Raw genomic sequence first — 17,999 nt, forward strand, 5'->3', positions numbered from 1 at the left:
ATTGGTGCAAAACCATGGATGCTAAATTTTCTGCTCTACAAAAGCAAAACACATGGTCTCTTGTTCCATTGCCTCCTAGGGTCAATTTGGTTGGATGCAAGTGGGTATTCAAACTAAAAATGAATTGAGATAGTTCTATAGCCAGGTATAAGGCTAGGTTGGTTGTAAAAGACTTTCACCAACAGCCTGGTATTGATTACACAGAAACATTCAGTCTTGTGGTGAAACTAGCTACTGTCAAGCTTGTTCTTTCCTTGGCTGAGTTTTCATTAGCCTCTTAGGCAGCTGGATGTTTCTAATGCTTTTTTACATGGATTTCTAAAGGAGGATGTCTATATGCAGTAGCCACAGGGTTATGTTGATCCTACTTGCCCTCAACATGTCTGCAAACTTCATAAATCTCTCTATGGACTTAAGCAGGCACCTCGGGCCTGGTTGATCGATTCACCTATCATTTGTTGCATCTGGGCTTCACAGCTTCCTATGCAGACCCTTCTTTATTTGTATTTCATACTTCCATGGTCACCATTTTCCTCCTTCTTTATGTGGATGATATCATTATCACTAGCAACATCCCCTTTCATATTTCTCATTTGGTGTCTCAACTTCAAGTTGGTTTCTCTCTGTGCTTTTCTATTATCTGATATAAAAGCTTTCAAAACCTACATTCTTAATCTAAAGAAAAGAATTTGCATCCACACAATCACTAGAACAAAAGGAGATATTTATTTGATTATTTGATTTAAGCTTCAAAGGTTTTCTTGTCAACCGCCATTCGGTTGATGAGAAACCTAAAAAGTATGATTGTTTCTTGTTTTTCAAGAAAGCAATTGAGCCAATTGTTCATTCAACCACTTGTAATTGTACTCAGCTAGAGATTCTGAGAGTGAGTTCATATTACAATCTCCAAGTATACCCATCTAGAGTAAGGAAATAGTAAATGAGTTTCATTATTACAGTTTCACAAGCCCATGTCCGACACACACACAAAAGATCCAACAAGCATGAAAGAAACTATCAAACTTTATACATACAAGTTGCTTAAGAATTTCAGATATCCATAGTTTAGCGACCTGAGATTTGAGAGATAGAGACAGTGGCTTTAGATATGGGGGATGCAGTTGAAATTGATTTTTCTTCACCGACCTTCTTATCAGAATGAACGTAGGCTGGCTTAGTAGGTGGGGTATGCTCCAGTGACCCCTTGCTTTTGAGCAAAACAACAACTTCAGACATTGAAGGCCTTAGAGAAGCTGATGACTGTGTGCACATTAGAGCGATCTCTACAGTTCTCTTCACTTCTTCTATTTTATAGTCTTCTGGGTCTAAGGTTTCGTCCACCATGCAACTCCGACTGCTTGTTATTCTCGTACAGTTTCCATGCCTATAATTGCACCATAAAATAGGGGCCCATAAACATAAATCACATGTGAAATTAACTTTGGTTGTTTTCATACCACGTACTAAGAATTTCAGGATAAGTATATGTACTTAGTTGATTTTTTGTCCATATAAGGAGAACGTGCATAATGCAAGCAAAGGATTGCTAGGTAGTCTAACTAGTAACAAGTGTTTCACACATTATTGAATTTAATTCAATAATCTATATCTTTCTTCTTCTTCTTCTTCTTTTATTTATTTATTTATTTTTATAACGAGCAATCGGTGTATATTCCATACAACGAGATTTCATCGTTTTACATGTCTAGAATTTCTTTTATCCATTCCATACAACTAGATCATTATTTTTACAAGCATATGCTGGCTAGTGAATGATGATGATGGGGTTATTTAGTTAATTGAAAATATCCTTGAAAGCTCCCAAATGACAAAAAATTCCATTGAAACCTAGAAAGCAACCAAAATATTCTTAAACCTTCAAATTATTAAAATACCACTAAAATCTTCAAAATGACCAAAATTCTCCTAGAACCTCTAAGATGACTAAGATACTTTGAAAACTACAAAACGATCAAAATACCCCTAAAACTTCAAAAATGCCCTTAAAACCTTCAAAATGACTAAATTACAATTAAACCTCAAAAAAAAAAAAAAAGTCAAAATATCCCCTAAATATTTAAAATGAAGAAAATATTCACAAAGCTCTAAAATAATCAAAAATACTTTTGAAACCTTTCAAATGACCAACATAACACTAAAACCTTCAAAATGACCAATATACTCCCAAAATATCAAAAGTGACCAAGATACCACCCTAAAACCTCAAAGAAAATAACAAGAATACCCTTTGAAATATCAAAATTGATCAAAATACCTAAAAACCTCTAAATATGACCAAAATATCCTAAAACATTTAAAATCATTAAAATTTCCTCCCAAAATTTCTAAAATGATCAAAATCAAATCAAAATCTCCAAAATAACAAAAATGCACCTAAAAGGTCACTAAATCCCGAACACCTATAGATAATTCTTAGTACACTAAAGAGCGTACTGCCTCTTCAAAAACCATAATTCCATGAATAATACAAAAATGTCTACAACGAAAAAGCTTAAATGAAAATCCAAGTGAAACATCTAACAATCTTTTGCATCTTTGAACGGAAATGACTTTTAATTTTATATCAAAATACTATATGATGTTTACAACAAGTGAAATTGAGAAATTTTCACATAGAATCCAGGAAAAAAATGATAGTTGCATGATAGGAATTAAATATATCATAGATAGTGTGTATATATATATATATTTATATGAAAATAATACATTTAAGCCAATTCAACCAGTCAAAACTCAATTTGGTAAAAAAGGATTTTGTATAAAGACTTTTCTTTCATCTTTCAATTTGATTATAATTTTCGGTTATTTTGGAGCTTTCAGGGTTATTTTGTTTATTTAAGAGATTTCAGGAGTAATTTGGTTTTTTTGGAGGTCTAGGAGGATTTTTGTCATTTTCGATGATATTTTAGATGTTCATGTGGGGAGGGGTATTTTGATTATTTTGGAGATTTTGAGGATAATTTTGTTATTTTTAGAGGTTTCAAAGTATTCCAATTGTAAGGGTAAAATTCTCAAGTCAAACAACGGGCCTTGGGCCCTATACAGAGTCCAGCTACAACCAAGGAGAGAATGGGTCGCCAAAACAACTTCCAGCCCAACCCTAATAAGTCCAAACTTATTTAAAAAAAGATGTCCGAGGAGGAATGTCTCCTCGGACGTGCCAAATATGGGCCCAACATGCACCCTATCCATAATGAGGAGTTATTCCAAACAAGTATTGATAGCAAGGATGAGCCTCACAATGCAGGGAGAAGAACGAGAGCATAGGATGTTCAGGGGGAGACCCCAACTGCCGCATTAAATGCAAAGAAACTACTTTTTTGGCCGCATTAATGTGGAGAGGACAGGTGAACAGTGTTACCTTGGCCACTGCAACTCACAGAAAGGTAGGGTGGATGTTCGATGGGACAGACACTCAAGTGAATGTCCAGATAATCAACAAGTATAGGGCTCTTATTACTTTAAGGAGTCTATATAAGAGAAGGGCATCTCCATGAAGAAGGGATCGAAAAAAGCCAGAAGAAAGAGAGTAAGACTATATCCTTTGATCAGGAACATAGGTGCACACACACATTTCCTCGGACTGAACATCCAGTGGAGATAAAAGAAATATTCTTACGTTCAACCACTGCATGGCTTAAAATTAACTAACATTCACGTCGTTGAGTCCTAATTCTGCAACCCACTCTCTACAAATTCATTGTTTAGGGTTCTTTGGGCTAGAGTCACCTACTTGCTGGGCTTGGGCTATAAAAATCGACCTTACACCAATCATTTTGGAGTTTTAAGGGTATTTTATTATTTACAAGTTATGGTGAGATATTTTTAGACATGGCAAAACGGGCGGGTCGGGTCAGGTTCGGGTCGGGTCAATCGGGTTACGGGTCAAACGGGTCACGGGTCATTTTAAGCGGGTTGAAAACGGGTTCGGGTCAATCGTGTTGCGGGTTGGGTCGGGTTGACCCGTATTTTTCACATAAAATTTTTTATTTTTTATTTTATTTTTTATTTTTTTTATAAAGAAAACAATATGTATTTGCCATTTGTATAGTTATGCAACATATTACTTGATGTAAAATGCGTTATTTTGAATTCACTACTTATATCAAGAATAAACTCAGTTAAACTTATTAATACTTATTCAATAATTTTAAAATTATACAAATTCTAACATTGCTATCTAAAACAAAACAACACAAAGATAAGTAAAACAAATACACAAGTTTTATTTTTACACAATATCAACATTCCAAAAAGAAAAAAAATTACAAATGACTTATTGGATAACTCATTTGATAAAGAATAAAAACATATAAGAAAGTTACAATTTTAAAAATTAATTTTATAATCTATTATCAATTGTGGTTGACACTCTATTTCAATTTGAGATATACATTAAAGTTTGATTACTTACTTATTTATACCTAGTCTCTTTTATGAAGATCATATCATTGTTAAGCAGCATACACTCTAGGAAATATCATAGTTTATTTTGAAAAGCCGTTTATTTTGAACAAAAATTGTTAAAAAATAGATCTAAGCATTCATAATTTATGCTAATTTGATATTTTGGCTTTACTATTTTCACACTTGTGAATGTGTCTCACACATATCTACAATTTTAAATCTGTTTTTAACTTTACTGTAATCAGATTATCTTGGCATGTACTTTACTATTTGATATCTAAAAATCTTTACTCATTACAGAATGCTCAACCATTTATTTTTCAATAAATTTGCATGCAGTTATGTAAATGTATCAATTGTTTCCTTAAAACTCACAATAAACAATTAAACCAATATTGTCTTAATTTCACTATTTTTTTTACCAAAAAAATAAAAGTTTTAAAAAAATGGTTCGGGTTCGGGTCGGGTCGCGGGTCGGGTCGGGTTGATCCACAAAAAACACGGGTCAGGTCACGGGTCAACCCGTTTTTACTTCAGGTCAAAAAAATCGGGTTCGGGCTAGGTATTTTTCGGGTCGGGTCGGGTCGGGTCAGAAAATTCTGACCCGTTTTGCCATGTCTAGATATTTTGGTCATTTTGAAGATTTCATAAAGATTTTTTGGGGGGGGGGGATTTGCTCATCTTAGAGGTTTTACGGGTTTATGGAGTATTTGGGTCATTTTTGAAAATACAAAGGGGGTCATTTGGTTAGTTGGGAGGTTTTACAATTTTTGTAATTACAAATGTGAATATAATAATTGGGTTATGAGTGGGTTGAGTGGTGTCTAAAATAAATTAGTTGTGTAAATAATAGGTATTAATTTAAAAAAAAAGTATTAATTATTAATTCAAATAAATAATAAATGGATAATTGAACAATTATTATATTATATGTCCATTCCGTTTACGACCCTATCTAAAAAATGTCCAACCCACCCCTTTGGCATCCGTACTAGATCAATGGAAGAAAATAAAGAACCAAGTACTAATAAGTATTTTGAGTATTCGGTAGATCAATAAAGGTATTTTCTTAACTTTGTTGGGGACAATTTTTTTCATCGTTTATTGCAATGACATGTTATAAGTGGTAGACAATTATTTATACCTTTTTTTTATTTTTGGTGAAAGGATAATAACTTTTACTTAGACCAACTACTAACATTATTTTTATTTTTTATCATTCACAACTTGTCACTTCAGTATATTACCCAAAAAAATAAGAGTAAAAAAATTGTGTAATTGGACTTATTCATACTTGGTTTGTTGTTAAGATATTGGGAATAGTAGACCATTTTGATAAGAGAACTTACACGTTCAAGGAGGTATATATTCACCATCAAGATCATTCTTGACATCGCTGCTTTTTCGGCCACAAATAATTTCAAGAATAACGATACCAAAGCTGTAGATATCTGCCTTCTCTGATAATTGACCATGGATTGCATACTTGGGTGTCGTGTATCCTCTGAAGAATTAATTAGATCAAATTATCTCTCATTTGTGTATCCTCTGAAGGATTAATTAGATCAAATTAGCTCTCATTTGCTTGAACATATCTTGCAATAAAGACATTCTTTATTAGCATCATTTATTATTATTATTATTATTTAGATAGTTTCAACCTATGATATCTATTCCTGATGATATCTCTTTATTATTAGGCCAAAATACCAATCAGTTTTTAATATAGGTGAGGATAAACTGTCACTTATATTAGTGATGACACATGTTTGGATTACTTGTGCAGTGAAACCATTCCAATATATTTATATAAACACACCCATCTAGATTTTATATTCAAATTAATAGAGCTCAATTATTTGTTTTTTACTTATATTTTAATGTCTTCTAAAAAAAACTTTTATTTTAATGGTGAATCCGGGATGCATATATATGAGCAAAAATAGAACACCTATTTTTATAGAACAAAAAATTATTTTATATCCCTTGATTAATTTCTTGTAAAAGAACCTTAACCTAAAATTATCATAATATTGTAATAAAAAAAATGTCTCCTACATTGGTGAAAATGATTATAAAGCCTCGTCAAGATTGATATAAAGGAAATATTGTTATTCCTATATATATAACGTATAAATCAGCTATTTTTATTTATTTATTCTTAATTAAATAGAAAAGAAATATGTTATTTTGAAAAAAGAAAAAAGAAAACCATCATTTCTACATTACTTAAGTTCTGATTCTCTACATTTTTTGCAATATGCACTCTCAAACAAATTCACTCACTCATTCTGAAAAAAAAACAAATTCACTCACTATCTTTTGCAAAATGTGTCAAGCCCGAGTTTCCTGTGCTTCTTTTATTAATCATTAATATTGTTTCTTGTGCTTGGGCTGAAACCCAAAGGAAAAAGAAGAGAGGATCTTTTTTCATTTGATATAGATATATTTTACATCATTAATGGCTCAAATTAAATTTTACAAATGTGAAGATGTACTGACTAATATGTCATTTAAGACAAATGACATATTAGTCATTTGTCCTTTAAGACAAATATGTCATTTAAGACAAATTTATAGAGTATAGACTCACATGTGAAATTTCAAATCTATTACATTTTAATTTTTATTTTTTTATACAAGATAGAAATTCTATTATAACTTAATCTAAGTGTATATATGAGTGAAATTTCCTCCTGAAAACTTGAACTCCGGCCCTTACCTCGCATATCCCACAAGCACATGTACTTATGGAGTGACCACCGCACTAAGAGTGCGCGCTGGTCTATTACACTTAAATTTTAAATGAGGTAAATGTTTGTATATCTATTAGATTTATAAAATTTAATTTAAACCATGAAATAAATCCATTTTAAATTATAAGAGAATTCTTGTCTTATTGATTGATAGGGGCCTAAACATGCTTAAGATTTTTCTAGAAAAAAAAAAGAAAAAAAAAAGATTATTAAGGAGGTCATTAAATTATATAAATCAGACTTTTGGGACCTAACACATGTAATATGACTTATTGACCTTGTGCTGGAAATATATTGAAAATTACTTTGAAAATTTTGAGTCCAGTAATTTTCATAAATGAGTAAAATGTGCCTCTTAATATTATGTGCCTGTGATGGCAAGCCTCTTGGCTTCTGACAAAACTTCTGATCTGTATGTTGTAATAGACTTATTAACTCTTAAAATTATGCAATTATCATGGTTAACCGGGAAAAAAAAAAAATGTGCGTCTTTCAAGCTTGAAATGACAAGAATAATTTTATTATTATTATTATTATTATCGGGAGAAGACAAGAATATGGTACCCCTAGGATTGCAAGGTTTTTTTTTTTTTTTTTTTTTTCAAATTTCCTTAATTACCTTGTTCTTTGAATCACCCTCTCATATGACATCTTTAGAAAGCTGACTAGATGACTAGCTAACTGTTTAAAGTTAACCGTGCCCAATTTTAAAGCCCTCATATGACATCTTTAGATTTTCAAATTGATACGATGGCAAGGGTACTGCTGGTCAGCCTAGGTGGTAGGATGGAGGGTTTAAGGGAGGGTGAGGGTTAAACTCATTTTCAACCCAAAAATTTGTCAAAGAAAAAGAAGAGGCCTAGGCAACTTGGAAAGTTATTAAGTAATTCCAGAGTATAGTAATGTGGTATTCCCTCATTCTATATTCATAGTAGACTCACTATAAATTTAATTAGTAAGGTCTATTATGAATGTGAGAGGAGAGAGCACCATATCCCCCATACTCTGGCATTACCTAAAAATTACTTAAGCAACTTAAGTGCTCATTGTGATTTTGGAGAGAAAGGGTTAAAAATGAAAAGGTAAAAAAATCTATCCAAAGAGAAGATGAAATCAACATGAGAGAAAAGAAAAAAGAGATAAGGTAGCAAGGATTTTGAACAAGAGAATAACTTCTAACAATTAAATGGAATGAACACCAAGAGATTACCAAATTTCTACACTAAAGACGCCAATATAATTATATAAATATAAGAAACTAATTACTACTAGGAAAGAATCGCTAAAGAGACGAATGAGTTTTGAAATTCAAAAGAGCTGATGTTTTGAGAAGAGCCTATAGCTTTTAGAATTGTTGATTTTTTGTTTTCTACCTAAGGAGGGCTAGGTATTTGCCTCTTTGTTGTAGAAGTTTCAACTTAATATGTTAACTTGAATATATATATATATATATATATATTTAAAAGTTTATGTTTTAATTAGTTGAGAGACAAAGATTTGAACCTAGATTTTGTTGAAAATACTAAGATGTGTCAATTAAGTTACGAGATTTTTGACATAATTAACCCCACCTTTTGTATTTTTTTAATTATCTTTTCTTTATCATAATGTGTAAGGAAATCTTACACTTCCTTTCAAATTTTATGCAAGTAATGCACAAACCATGCAAAGTACAAAGACAAACTCCAAAGAATGATGATTTTTACTAGTTTGACATACAATGTTCCTGCAAATTTGGTGCTGAGATGACTTTGATCCTCAGGTAGAAGCCTTGCTAACCCAAAGTCTGCAATCTTGGGCTGGAGATCATCGTCAAGAAGAATGTTGCTGGTTTTGATATCTCTATGTATTATACACACATGGAATTCCTCGTGCAGGTAGGCAAGTCCCCTAGCTGTGCCCAAGATTATATCATTCCGTTGTTTCCAGTCAAGGGAGCCTTGTTTTTCACCTATATCCCAATAGTAAGTTTTAATTAAATAAGATCTAAGCCTACTTTTAAACTAAATTAAATGCATGTATGTCAAAAGTAGTTTTCAATTATAAGCGATCAAGCTTTCTTAAGATTGAAGAGATGAGTGTAGGTTACCAAATAAGAACTTATCTGGGCTACTATTCGCCATGTATTCATAGACAAGAAGTCATTCTGGTCCTTTGCTACAACACCCAAGAAGACGGATCATATTCCGGTGATGAACATTACTTATAAGCTTCACTTCACTCTCGAAATCTGCCTTTACTTTGGGGGATTTTCCTATAGCTAGTTTCTTGACAGCAACTATCTTCCCATTATTTAGAGTACCCCAGTCATTGATACACAAAATAAAGGTATGGCAAATTAGTCCACCATACAACAAGAGGATTACAAATGCTTAACTGTACAAGGAAATTTGATAATATGACATTGGAAAAATGAGACATATACACGACACCAATGCCTGTTATATAACAATTCCATAATTTGATTGAAATTAGAAAACAAAATTGGGGCTATACTCGTTGAAATCATTGGAACAATGTGATGAAACATATGATGTTTTTTAAACTCTGATTACTTTATTTTTACCTTGTATTCATCACCAAAACCTCCTTCTCCTAGTTTGTTTCCTTCACTGAAATTTCTTGTTGCAGATTTCAAATCTTTGTACTTGTAATTCATTGGGTCTCGCAGTTCAGTTGCCCCTAATATGTCACCTTTATGGAGGAAATAAAGCAATTATGGTCATTTCATTTATGAAAAAAATTCATATATAAATATTGATGTATCTATATCTAATTAGACAAAAACATTATTTGAAAATAATAATAATAATAATAATAATAATAATAATAATGTCATGAATTTTACAGGTTTTATTTTTTATTTTTTATTTTTTATAAATTTAAAAAAGAAGCAAACACAAGACATCAAAATTCAAATATCATTGTAAAACCTAGGTGGTATTACCTCTAAGATCTTCCTTGGGCCTTCTTGATAGTTTAAACAAGACGAAGAAAGTTATAATGAAAAGAGCACCTACACCTCCAACTACTCCTCCAAAAATGGCTTTCTTCTTACTTGAACCTCCTGCGTATAATAAATTAAAATATTTAAAATTTTCAAATGCCATTTTGGTCCAACAATATGACAATTTTGATACAACGGCTATTTATATAGCACTTAAGCTAGGCAAAGAATTCACACAAAACTCACCATTTTCGAAGAAGAGATCAATGTTGGTAGTTTGGTTATCAGCAAAGAAAGGCGTATCTGAGTACCTCATGAAACATTCAGCATCTATTGCCCTACCATATACACCAGGAAAACAAAATTTTATATTGTTGGATGCTGGTTTCAGGCAATCTTGACAGCCACTCTCACTAGCAGTCTCAATACATTGTGCTACACCATACACTGTTACTTTTTCCCCACTATCACCGACTATTTCCTTCTTGCTTGCAGCAAAGAAACCATTGATCTTAGGGGTTGCTACTTGGAGATCTTGTAACAATTCTTCGACGGCTGTAGTAAAGGTAGTAGGTTGCGATGCAGTCCGATTCTCACAAAGCCCTTGATTACCCGGCTAAGTGGTTTGATCATAGAAGTTATTGTTCTCATACCTAAATAACATAAAAATAAAGTTTGCAACATATGAAACCTCCACTAATACAACAAATATTTTAATTACTACCCATAAGAGTGATGGAAGGTTATAAGTTGTGAGAGCCTCCCATTAAAATTTTGAATAGACTGATTTAAGTACCAAGTATAAGAGGTCTAGGTTGTTTGTCACTTATTATATAAAATATCAAACAAAATACTTTTTTATTTTATTTTATTTTATTTTATTATTATTATGAATATCGAACAAAATATTTAAAAGTCCTATTGTAAAGCTTTTTCATTGAATTGAAAGTACATGATATAACAAGCAAGATGGCTATGTTTCGTTTTGATTTTTTGTTTTTGTTTTTCGTTAATTATTTACATACATACAGACATATGCTAACATCATCGACACACACACGCTAGTGAGGGAGTGCCATGATGGCTAGAAATTGTTCAACTTTAATATTTTTTAGATAGCATTTGCTTCCATGAATATGGGAATTTCGCAGTTAGAGTCCAACCTATGAGGAAATGGGCCGGGTTTAGATTTTTTTTATTTTTTTCCTTTTTCTTGTTGGTTTTGAAAATCCTTAATAGTGCTCTAAGGATTTGCTAAGTGACACATTCTTTAAAAATTTCCTTACCACCGCACACCTTTGGTGCGATGGTCACTCTACAAGTATAAGTGTTTGTGAGGTGCGGGGGGCAAGGGCCAGGATTCAAGTCTCTAGGAGGGATCCTTACACACATATACACTTAGATTAGGTTAAAGTAGAATTATATCTTGTATAAAAAATAAAAAATAAAAAAATTTCCTTCATTTTGTCTTCTAGCTAGATCATTAAACTTTGCATTTATACCAAAGTATTTAATTCATTTTGTGTTAATGAGTAGGTGCATTTATTCTATTCACTAATTATTTTTGTCCAAGGATTTTATATGATTCTCTCTCTCTCTCTCTCTCTCTCTCTCTCTCTCTCTCTCTCTCTCTCGTATAAGTATGTTAAAGATCAATAGTTATGTCATTAATAAATTGTTTAAATTGCAAGTTTTTATATCTTAAAATTATGCATAAAATATGAACTTATAAATTATATAGTAAATAATATCTGATTGGTACAAAATTTGAAATGTGTAGCTAACAGTTAGATTTTCAAAATATGTAACAAAGTTAATTTTTTTAAAGGAAGTTGTAGTCTAAGGTTATAATAAATTTTATAGTCAAAATTTTTTCTTATAAATTTTAAAACTTGAGGCTTACAAAGATGGACAAAATTTAGTTACAAGATTGGTTGTAACCTAAGGCTATAATCTTACTCAATAAAATAAACATTACTACATATTTTGTAAATCTAACTGTTAAATTTCATATTCTTTACGTTCTTAATACATATGTTAAATTTTGTATCAATCGAATATCAATTACTATATGATTTATAAGCTTATATTTTATGCATAATTTTAAGCTATAAAAACTTGCAATTTAAACAATTTATTAATAGCATAACTATTGATCTTTAATTTTCTAGAAATTTTGTAAGTATAGAGAATATAAAAAGAACATGTAATCCAATTGTGAATTTGTCAAAATTCACCTCTAATAAAAAATGATATTGAGTAAGGTAGCTTTTGATTACAACTAATTTTGTAACTAAATTTTGTCCTAAAAAAATATATCATCAATAAAAAAAAGCAATTCAAAAATGCATTTAATAAGTTGTCAACATCTACAAATTATATTAATTGTTACATATATTTGTAAGCCTTATGTATTTAAAGTTACATTATCTCTAACATTACTCAATTGTTTGAGACTTCTTAAAAGTAGAGGAAAAATGTTTGGGGGCCTTTCTACCGTACGAGGCACTAAGCGCCCTGGTTGTGTGTGACCTTTGACCATGTCACGAGTTAGAGGTTTTATTGTCTGCTATTTAAAAAAAAAAAAAAAAAAAAGGCTTGTAATACATTATATAACTAGAGTACTACTATAAAAGGGCCTAACTTTTGTAGTAGTAGCATAGGGTTATAAGAACTAAAACTCTAACACACACAACTGACGTGGGATATACATCCCTATATTTGTTTTTGTTTTTGTTTATTTTTTTATTTTTGAGGAAATAATAATACTTATTAGAACACACAAATACGAAAATAATATATAGAGTTTTTTAAACAATGTTTGCTACTTTGGCATATTGTTTATGACCATTGAAGATGTGGTCTGCTACTTTGGCATATTGTTTATGACCGTTGAAGAATGAAGATGTGGTCTAAAGGGGCATCGCTAGGAAATTAATGACACGAGAGACATATACATGGCTTGGTCATGCCCACTATTTGTGAGTGAGAGATTTTAGAAGTTGGCAAAGCTTGGGCATGACCTCACCCCTTGGAGTAGATTTCGCAAGATGTAGAAACAAATAGGAAGAAAAAAGAAATCTCTATCTCAATATCATTACGAGATAGAAAATAGGTGCGCTGTCAGCAGAGCAAAGTGAAACAACAAACGAACCAGAGCATAATCACAGTGGTGTTACCTGAGGAAACAGCCATCATAGATGACACTGCCGGGCACCGTTGGCAGCAGAGCAGTTGCGAATTTGCGACCCAGCGGTGGTGAAGCAAGCAACACTGTCAGCATTAGACAGGTACTTTCTGCACTGCACCATGGCATAGACAGGTTCCGAACCCTTCACTTGCTGTGCAGTCGCAAAGTATTTGTTGTTGTTCAGCTGTGCTCTTAGGTCCGAGAACGTTGCGTTTAGATTGTTGTAGAAATTTGACACGCGGGACACGTTGTATTGGCTGCACCCACTGTTTAACAGATTGATCTGTGGGTTTGCTACAGCCAATCTCAACCACCATAGCCACCACGTAAAGGTAATTTTCAAGACCATATCCATCTTTCTATGTGGGTTCATCTTCAGCCTTAGTAGTAAATATGGAACTTGTGGAATTTTGTCTTACGAATGTATGTAAGAGAAGATTATGCAGTATGTGGATGAGAAATAAAGAAAATGAAAAGATGCTTAAAGGACGAGAACTGGAAGAAGTCCTTAATTATTAGTTTAGTTGGAATGCATATTGCATCTAGCCAAGTGAGGCAGCACATAGAGGGTAGGTATAAATTGAACTCCTAACTGGGTGACTCTTCCACCATACCACTAAGGCAATTGTCTAATTGGTTAAAGCCCTAAGTGGAAGCCCCGCAATTTTTATTATTAGTCATGGGTGTCTAATTTGAACACCTAACCATTTTCTCAATTTTGTCGGTCGAAGCGACTCGATATAATTTGGAGTCTAAGGGTCTATTTGGTTGGAGAGATTTTAGGGAGGATGAAAAATTTAGGAAAGAAAAGTAGAGATAAAATATTTTTAGTGAGCGTTCGGTTGGAGGACGGAGAGGAAAAAAATTTAATAGGACTCGGGTGTTTTCTTCTCAGGCCACCAAAAACATTTCTCTCCAAAATGAGGAGAAAATTGAATGGAAAATGCTCATGAAAATTAGCTAACCAAAATACTCTCGTGCAAATGGGTTCTTTCTTCTTAATTTGCCTCTCATCTTTTTTTTTTTCTTTGATTTTTGTGTCTCTATATTTATAAGTATTATTCTATTTACTTCAGTTTTTTATTTTACTTTTTTTCTTCTTCTTCAGTCTGTTACGGTTCATTCTTTTTCTTTGTTCTTTTTTTCTTCTTCTTTGGTTTGGATCTTTTCCAATACTTCTCATTCATTTTTTTTTTCCTTTCAATATATAATTTGAAGTGCCCATACACAATTTCTTAATAAAAAAATGTATTACTTGTTATTTTACTAATAGATATATAATTGTAAATTTATACAAACTTCATTTTCCATCCTTTCATTTTTTTTTTCAACCTAATAAATGAGTTTTTCATCTCTCCACTTATCTATCTTATCAACCAAACATAAATAAGAGAAAACTAAATATCTTCTATCCTCCCACTTTTTTATCCCTTCCCAATCTTCCATCCTCCTACTTTTCAACCCCTCCAACCAAATAGGCCCTGAGAGCATTCTCATTGGATAATGTAAAATCCATCTAAATGCAAAATGTGTGATATTATATTGTTCACAAAAATACATATAAACATCTCATATCTAGTGGGGCATTTTGCACAAATTTTTATGTATATTTAAATAATCACTATGACTTTGTGTAGAGTTTTTATTCCTTTTTTAATCTCTCTCCTCTATTGTTTGACTCTCTCTCTCTTCCACAGTTGCATTAAAGTAAGATTATTTTAATGTGATGCATTATAAAATAAAGAATGAGATGTATGGTGTGTTGTAAAAGTAGTTATATATGTAAAATAGATAAAGAGGTCTTTTAGTGAGTGGTTATGTAAAATAGATAAAGATGTCTTTTAGTGAGGTTTTTTTTTTTTTTTTTTTTTTTTTGCATAAGTGGATGGGAATGCTTTAAGACAATAAATTTAAGTAAGACATTTTATATTTAAATATCAATTAACTAAATTTATGTAATACTAACCAAATTAATGTTAATTTGGTAAGTTAAATAAATAATTTGATGAATCAATACTAACCAAACTAAAGTTAATTTCATATAGAGAATCAAATATTATGGTTCTAACATTAAATTTAACAAAAAGAAATAAAAAGTAATTATTTTATTAGAAATGATGTTCACTTTATCTTGATTAAGACAATGTGTCATTATAAATTTTTGTTTTTGTGTTAAAAAGGGGATAGAGATTATTAGTATGTTGTTTAAGTGGCCAATCATATTCTTACCACATCATATTATTAGTTTTTTTTTTTATTTTTTTTATTTTTTTTTATTTATTTTTTTTTATATGTAAAATTTGTTGTAGCTCTAGCATTTTTCATGAAGAACATTTGATTTTTTTTTTTTTTTTTTTTTTTTTTTTTTTTTTTTTGTGATTAGTAACACATCTATTTGTAAGATCAATATGATAAAATTTGTAGTATTCCTAACATCACTTTACAATTTTGAGCCTTTTTACCATGGGATGGGGTTTTTTATATATAAAAGGGGTAGCAGTTTTTTATTTTATTTTATTGGGGACCTTAGAACTAGGCCTTAAGCCACCATTTTGCAATCCTCACATCCTATACACACCAATTTTAAATCTAGAACCTTATAAATCTCATGAAACGTTGGATGCAAAACGAGCATTCAAAAAGTTTAGGGTGCAAATCATAATATGAAATATAGTTTAGGATGGTAAAGTGTAATTTTTCCTCTTTTTTTTTTTTTTTTTTTTTTTTTTTTTTTGAAGTTTAAAATAAAGGTACTTGATCATATTAGTTGACATATAATACAATCCATTTACTAAGATTAAATTCAAAATTTCGTCTTGTATATTTCTTTCTAATTTCCTTCAAAATTAGGGTTACAACTCCATGTAGTTCTTTCTTTTTCAAGGGAAGTGACTATTCCAATGGATAGATAGGATTTTAGGTATTTAGAGCATTCATATTAAGAATGCTAACTAAAAATCTATAATAGCAACCAACCCACTAAAAAAGCACTACATCAAAGAAGATAAAGTTAAAAAAAAAAATAGTATATGCTACTTGGGCTATTATCTCTAGCAGCTCACTGTACGCTGTAGCCGAATGTTAAAGCAAAAAAGAATTTTTTATTCCCCCCATACATGCGTGAATGTTTTGATAAAGTATTTTATTGTGTTGAATATATTATTTTATTGTGTTGAATGCTAATGCTAAAAAAACCATTGATGTTGGGTGTTTTGTAAAGTGAGTTGTTAAAGTAGATAAAAATAAAGTAAATTTTTAAGTTGCTAAAAGCTATATCTTTTGAGAACCTTGATGTGAATGCTTTTTAAAATAGTAGGAAAAATTGGATAGGGTGCCAAAAGAGATCCAAAATTCAATTTTTTTTTTTTTTTAATACAAGATGTATATGTATGTGTTAAACTTCCTCCTAAAGTGGCCATCATGCCAAGAGTATTTTTATTTTTATATAAAATAAAATTGTAAATAAAGGGGCAATTTTTATTTTTATTTTGTTAACCAAAAGTATCTAGAAACTTTGAGTACCTAATTAGCCCTCAATATGTATGTAGCTCCTCATCCCATACACACTAGATAATTATATGAAGAAAAGCTTTGTAGGTGGCTCCAAGATGCTAGTTACATTCTAGTGTAAGTGTAAGCAACTAGATAATAAGGAATTGAATAGAAAGAATCAATTTAGAATTTTCTTTTTATTTTTTTGTTTCGGAGTTTAATCAAAGAGAATAAAAAGGTCATTTGTTCGTTTGAGAGTTTAAGTAGAAGGAGAATGAAATGGTTTTGAGAGAACACACATTCCTTTCTTCTTCCCTCAAAACTCTAATTTTTCATTCTTCCCAAAATTATGAAGATTTGGAAGTAATGGAACAAAATTTAATTAATTTTTGACCAAAAGTCTCTAATGCCCAAAATATATTTTTTTAATCCAATATTATCACTTGTTTAGTGCTTCGCTTGCCACTAGCAATATTATCTTCTTCATTTTTGGGTAAACAAAGGGTCTTTCATTAACTAGGAAGCATAAACAGAGTTATGAGGACAAAGCCTCACATAGGGGGCAAAAACAACAAAGTCTTGAATAAGATTTGGTTCTTTCCTTGCTATCGCATCTACACGCTAATTTGCCTCATGGAAATAGTGGGTCACCTTGTCTTGCAAAAAATGTCTCAGTAGATTCTTGCAATCCTTGCAATCCATCATAAGAGTAGCATGATCTAGATTGCCGCTAAAAGGTTCAAACACTCAGTCAAAAACAACAATAGCATCAATTTCAATTTCTACAGCCATAAAATTAGATTTAAACACATTTATAACCTATCCCTTAGAGCATTACCATCTAAGTTTTTATAAAATCTACTACTTTACCATCTAAAAGGTTACTTTTATCTATTATACTATATCATTTTACAACACACCCAATACCTCAAACTCTATTCCTTTTACCACTTCATTTATTTACCAATACATCCAATAGCCCAAAGTTCTTCATCCACACTGGTTGTCACCCCTATGTATCGGGTAAAGCCCCTAATCCACCACCCTATATGATCTCTGATCACCTCAACTACTAGCTAAGCCAGGATTCCATAGTGTGGAATCATCAGTGTTGAGCTTGTGCCATCCATCTTCCGGACTGTACCATTTTACTTTAATTGTTTGCTTACTCTTTACCTCTCGAATT

The 17,999-nt window shown here is 31.4% G+C and overlaps 1 pseudogene; it reads right to left on the minus strand.

Moving 5' to 3' along the window:
- Positions 1-960: 960 nt before the first annotated feature.
- LOC126714001 (cysteine-rich receptor-like protein kinase 3) lies at positions 961-13,829 on the minus strand (annotated as a pseudogene).
- Positions 13,830-17,999: the final 4,170 nt, after the last annotated feature.

This window comes from Quercus robur, chromosome 2, assembly GCF_932294415.1.
Source record: "Quercus robur chromosome 2, dhQueRobu3.1, whole genome shotgun sequence".
Lineage (NCBI taxonomy): Eukaryota > Viridiplantae > Streptophyta > Magnoliopsida > Fagales > Fagaceae > Quercus > Quercus robur.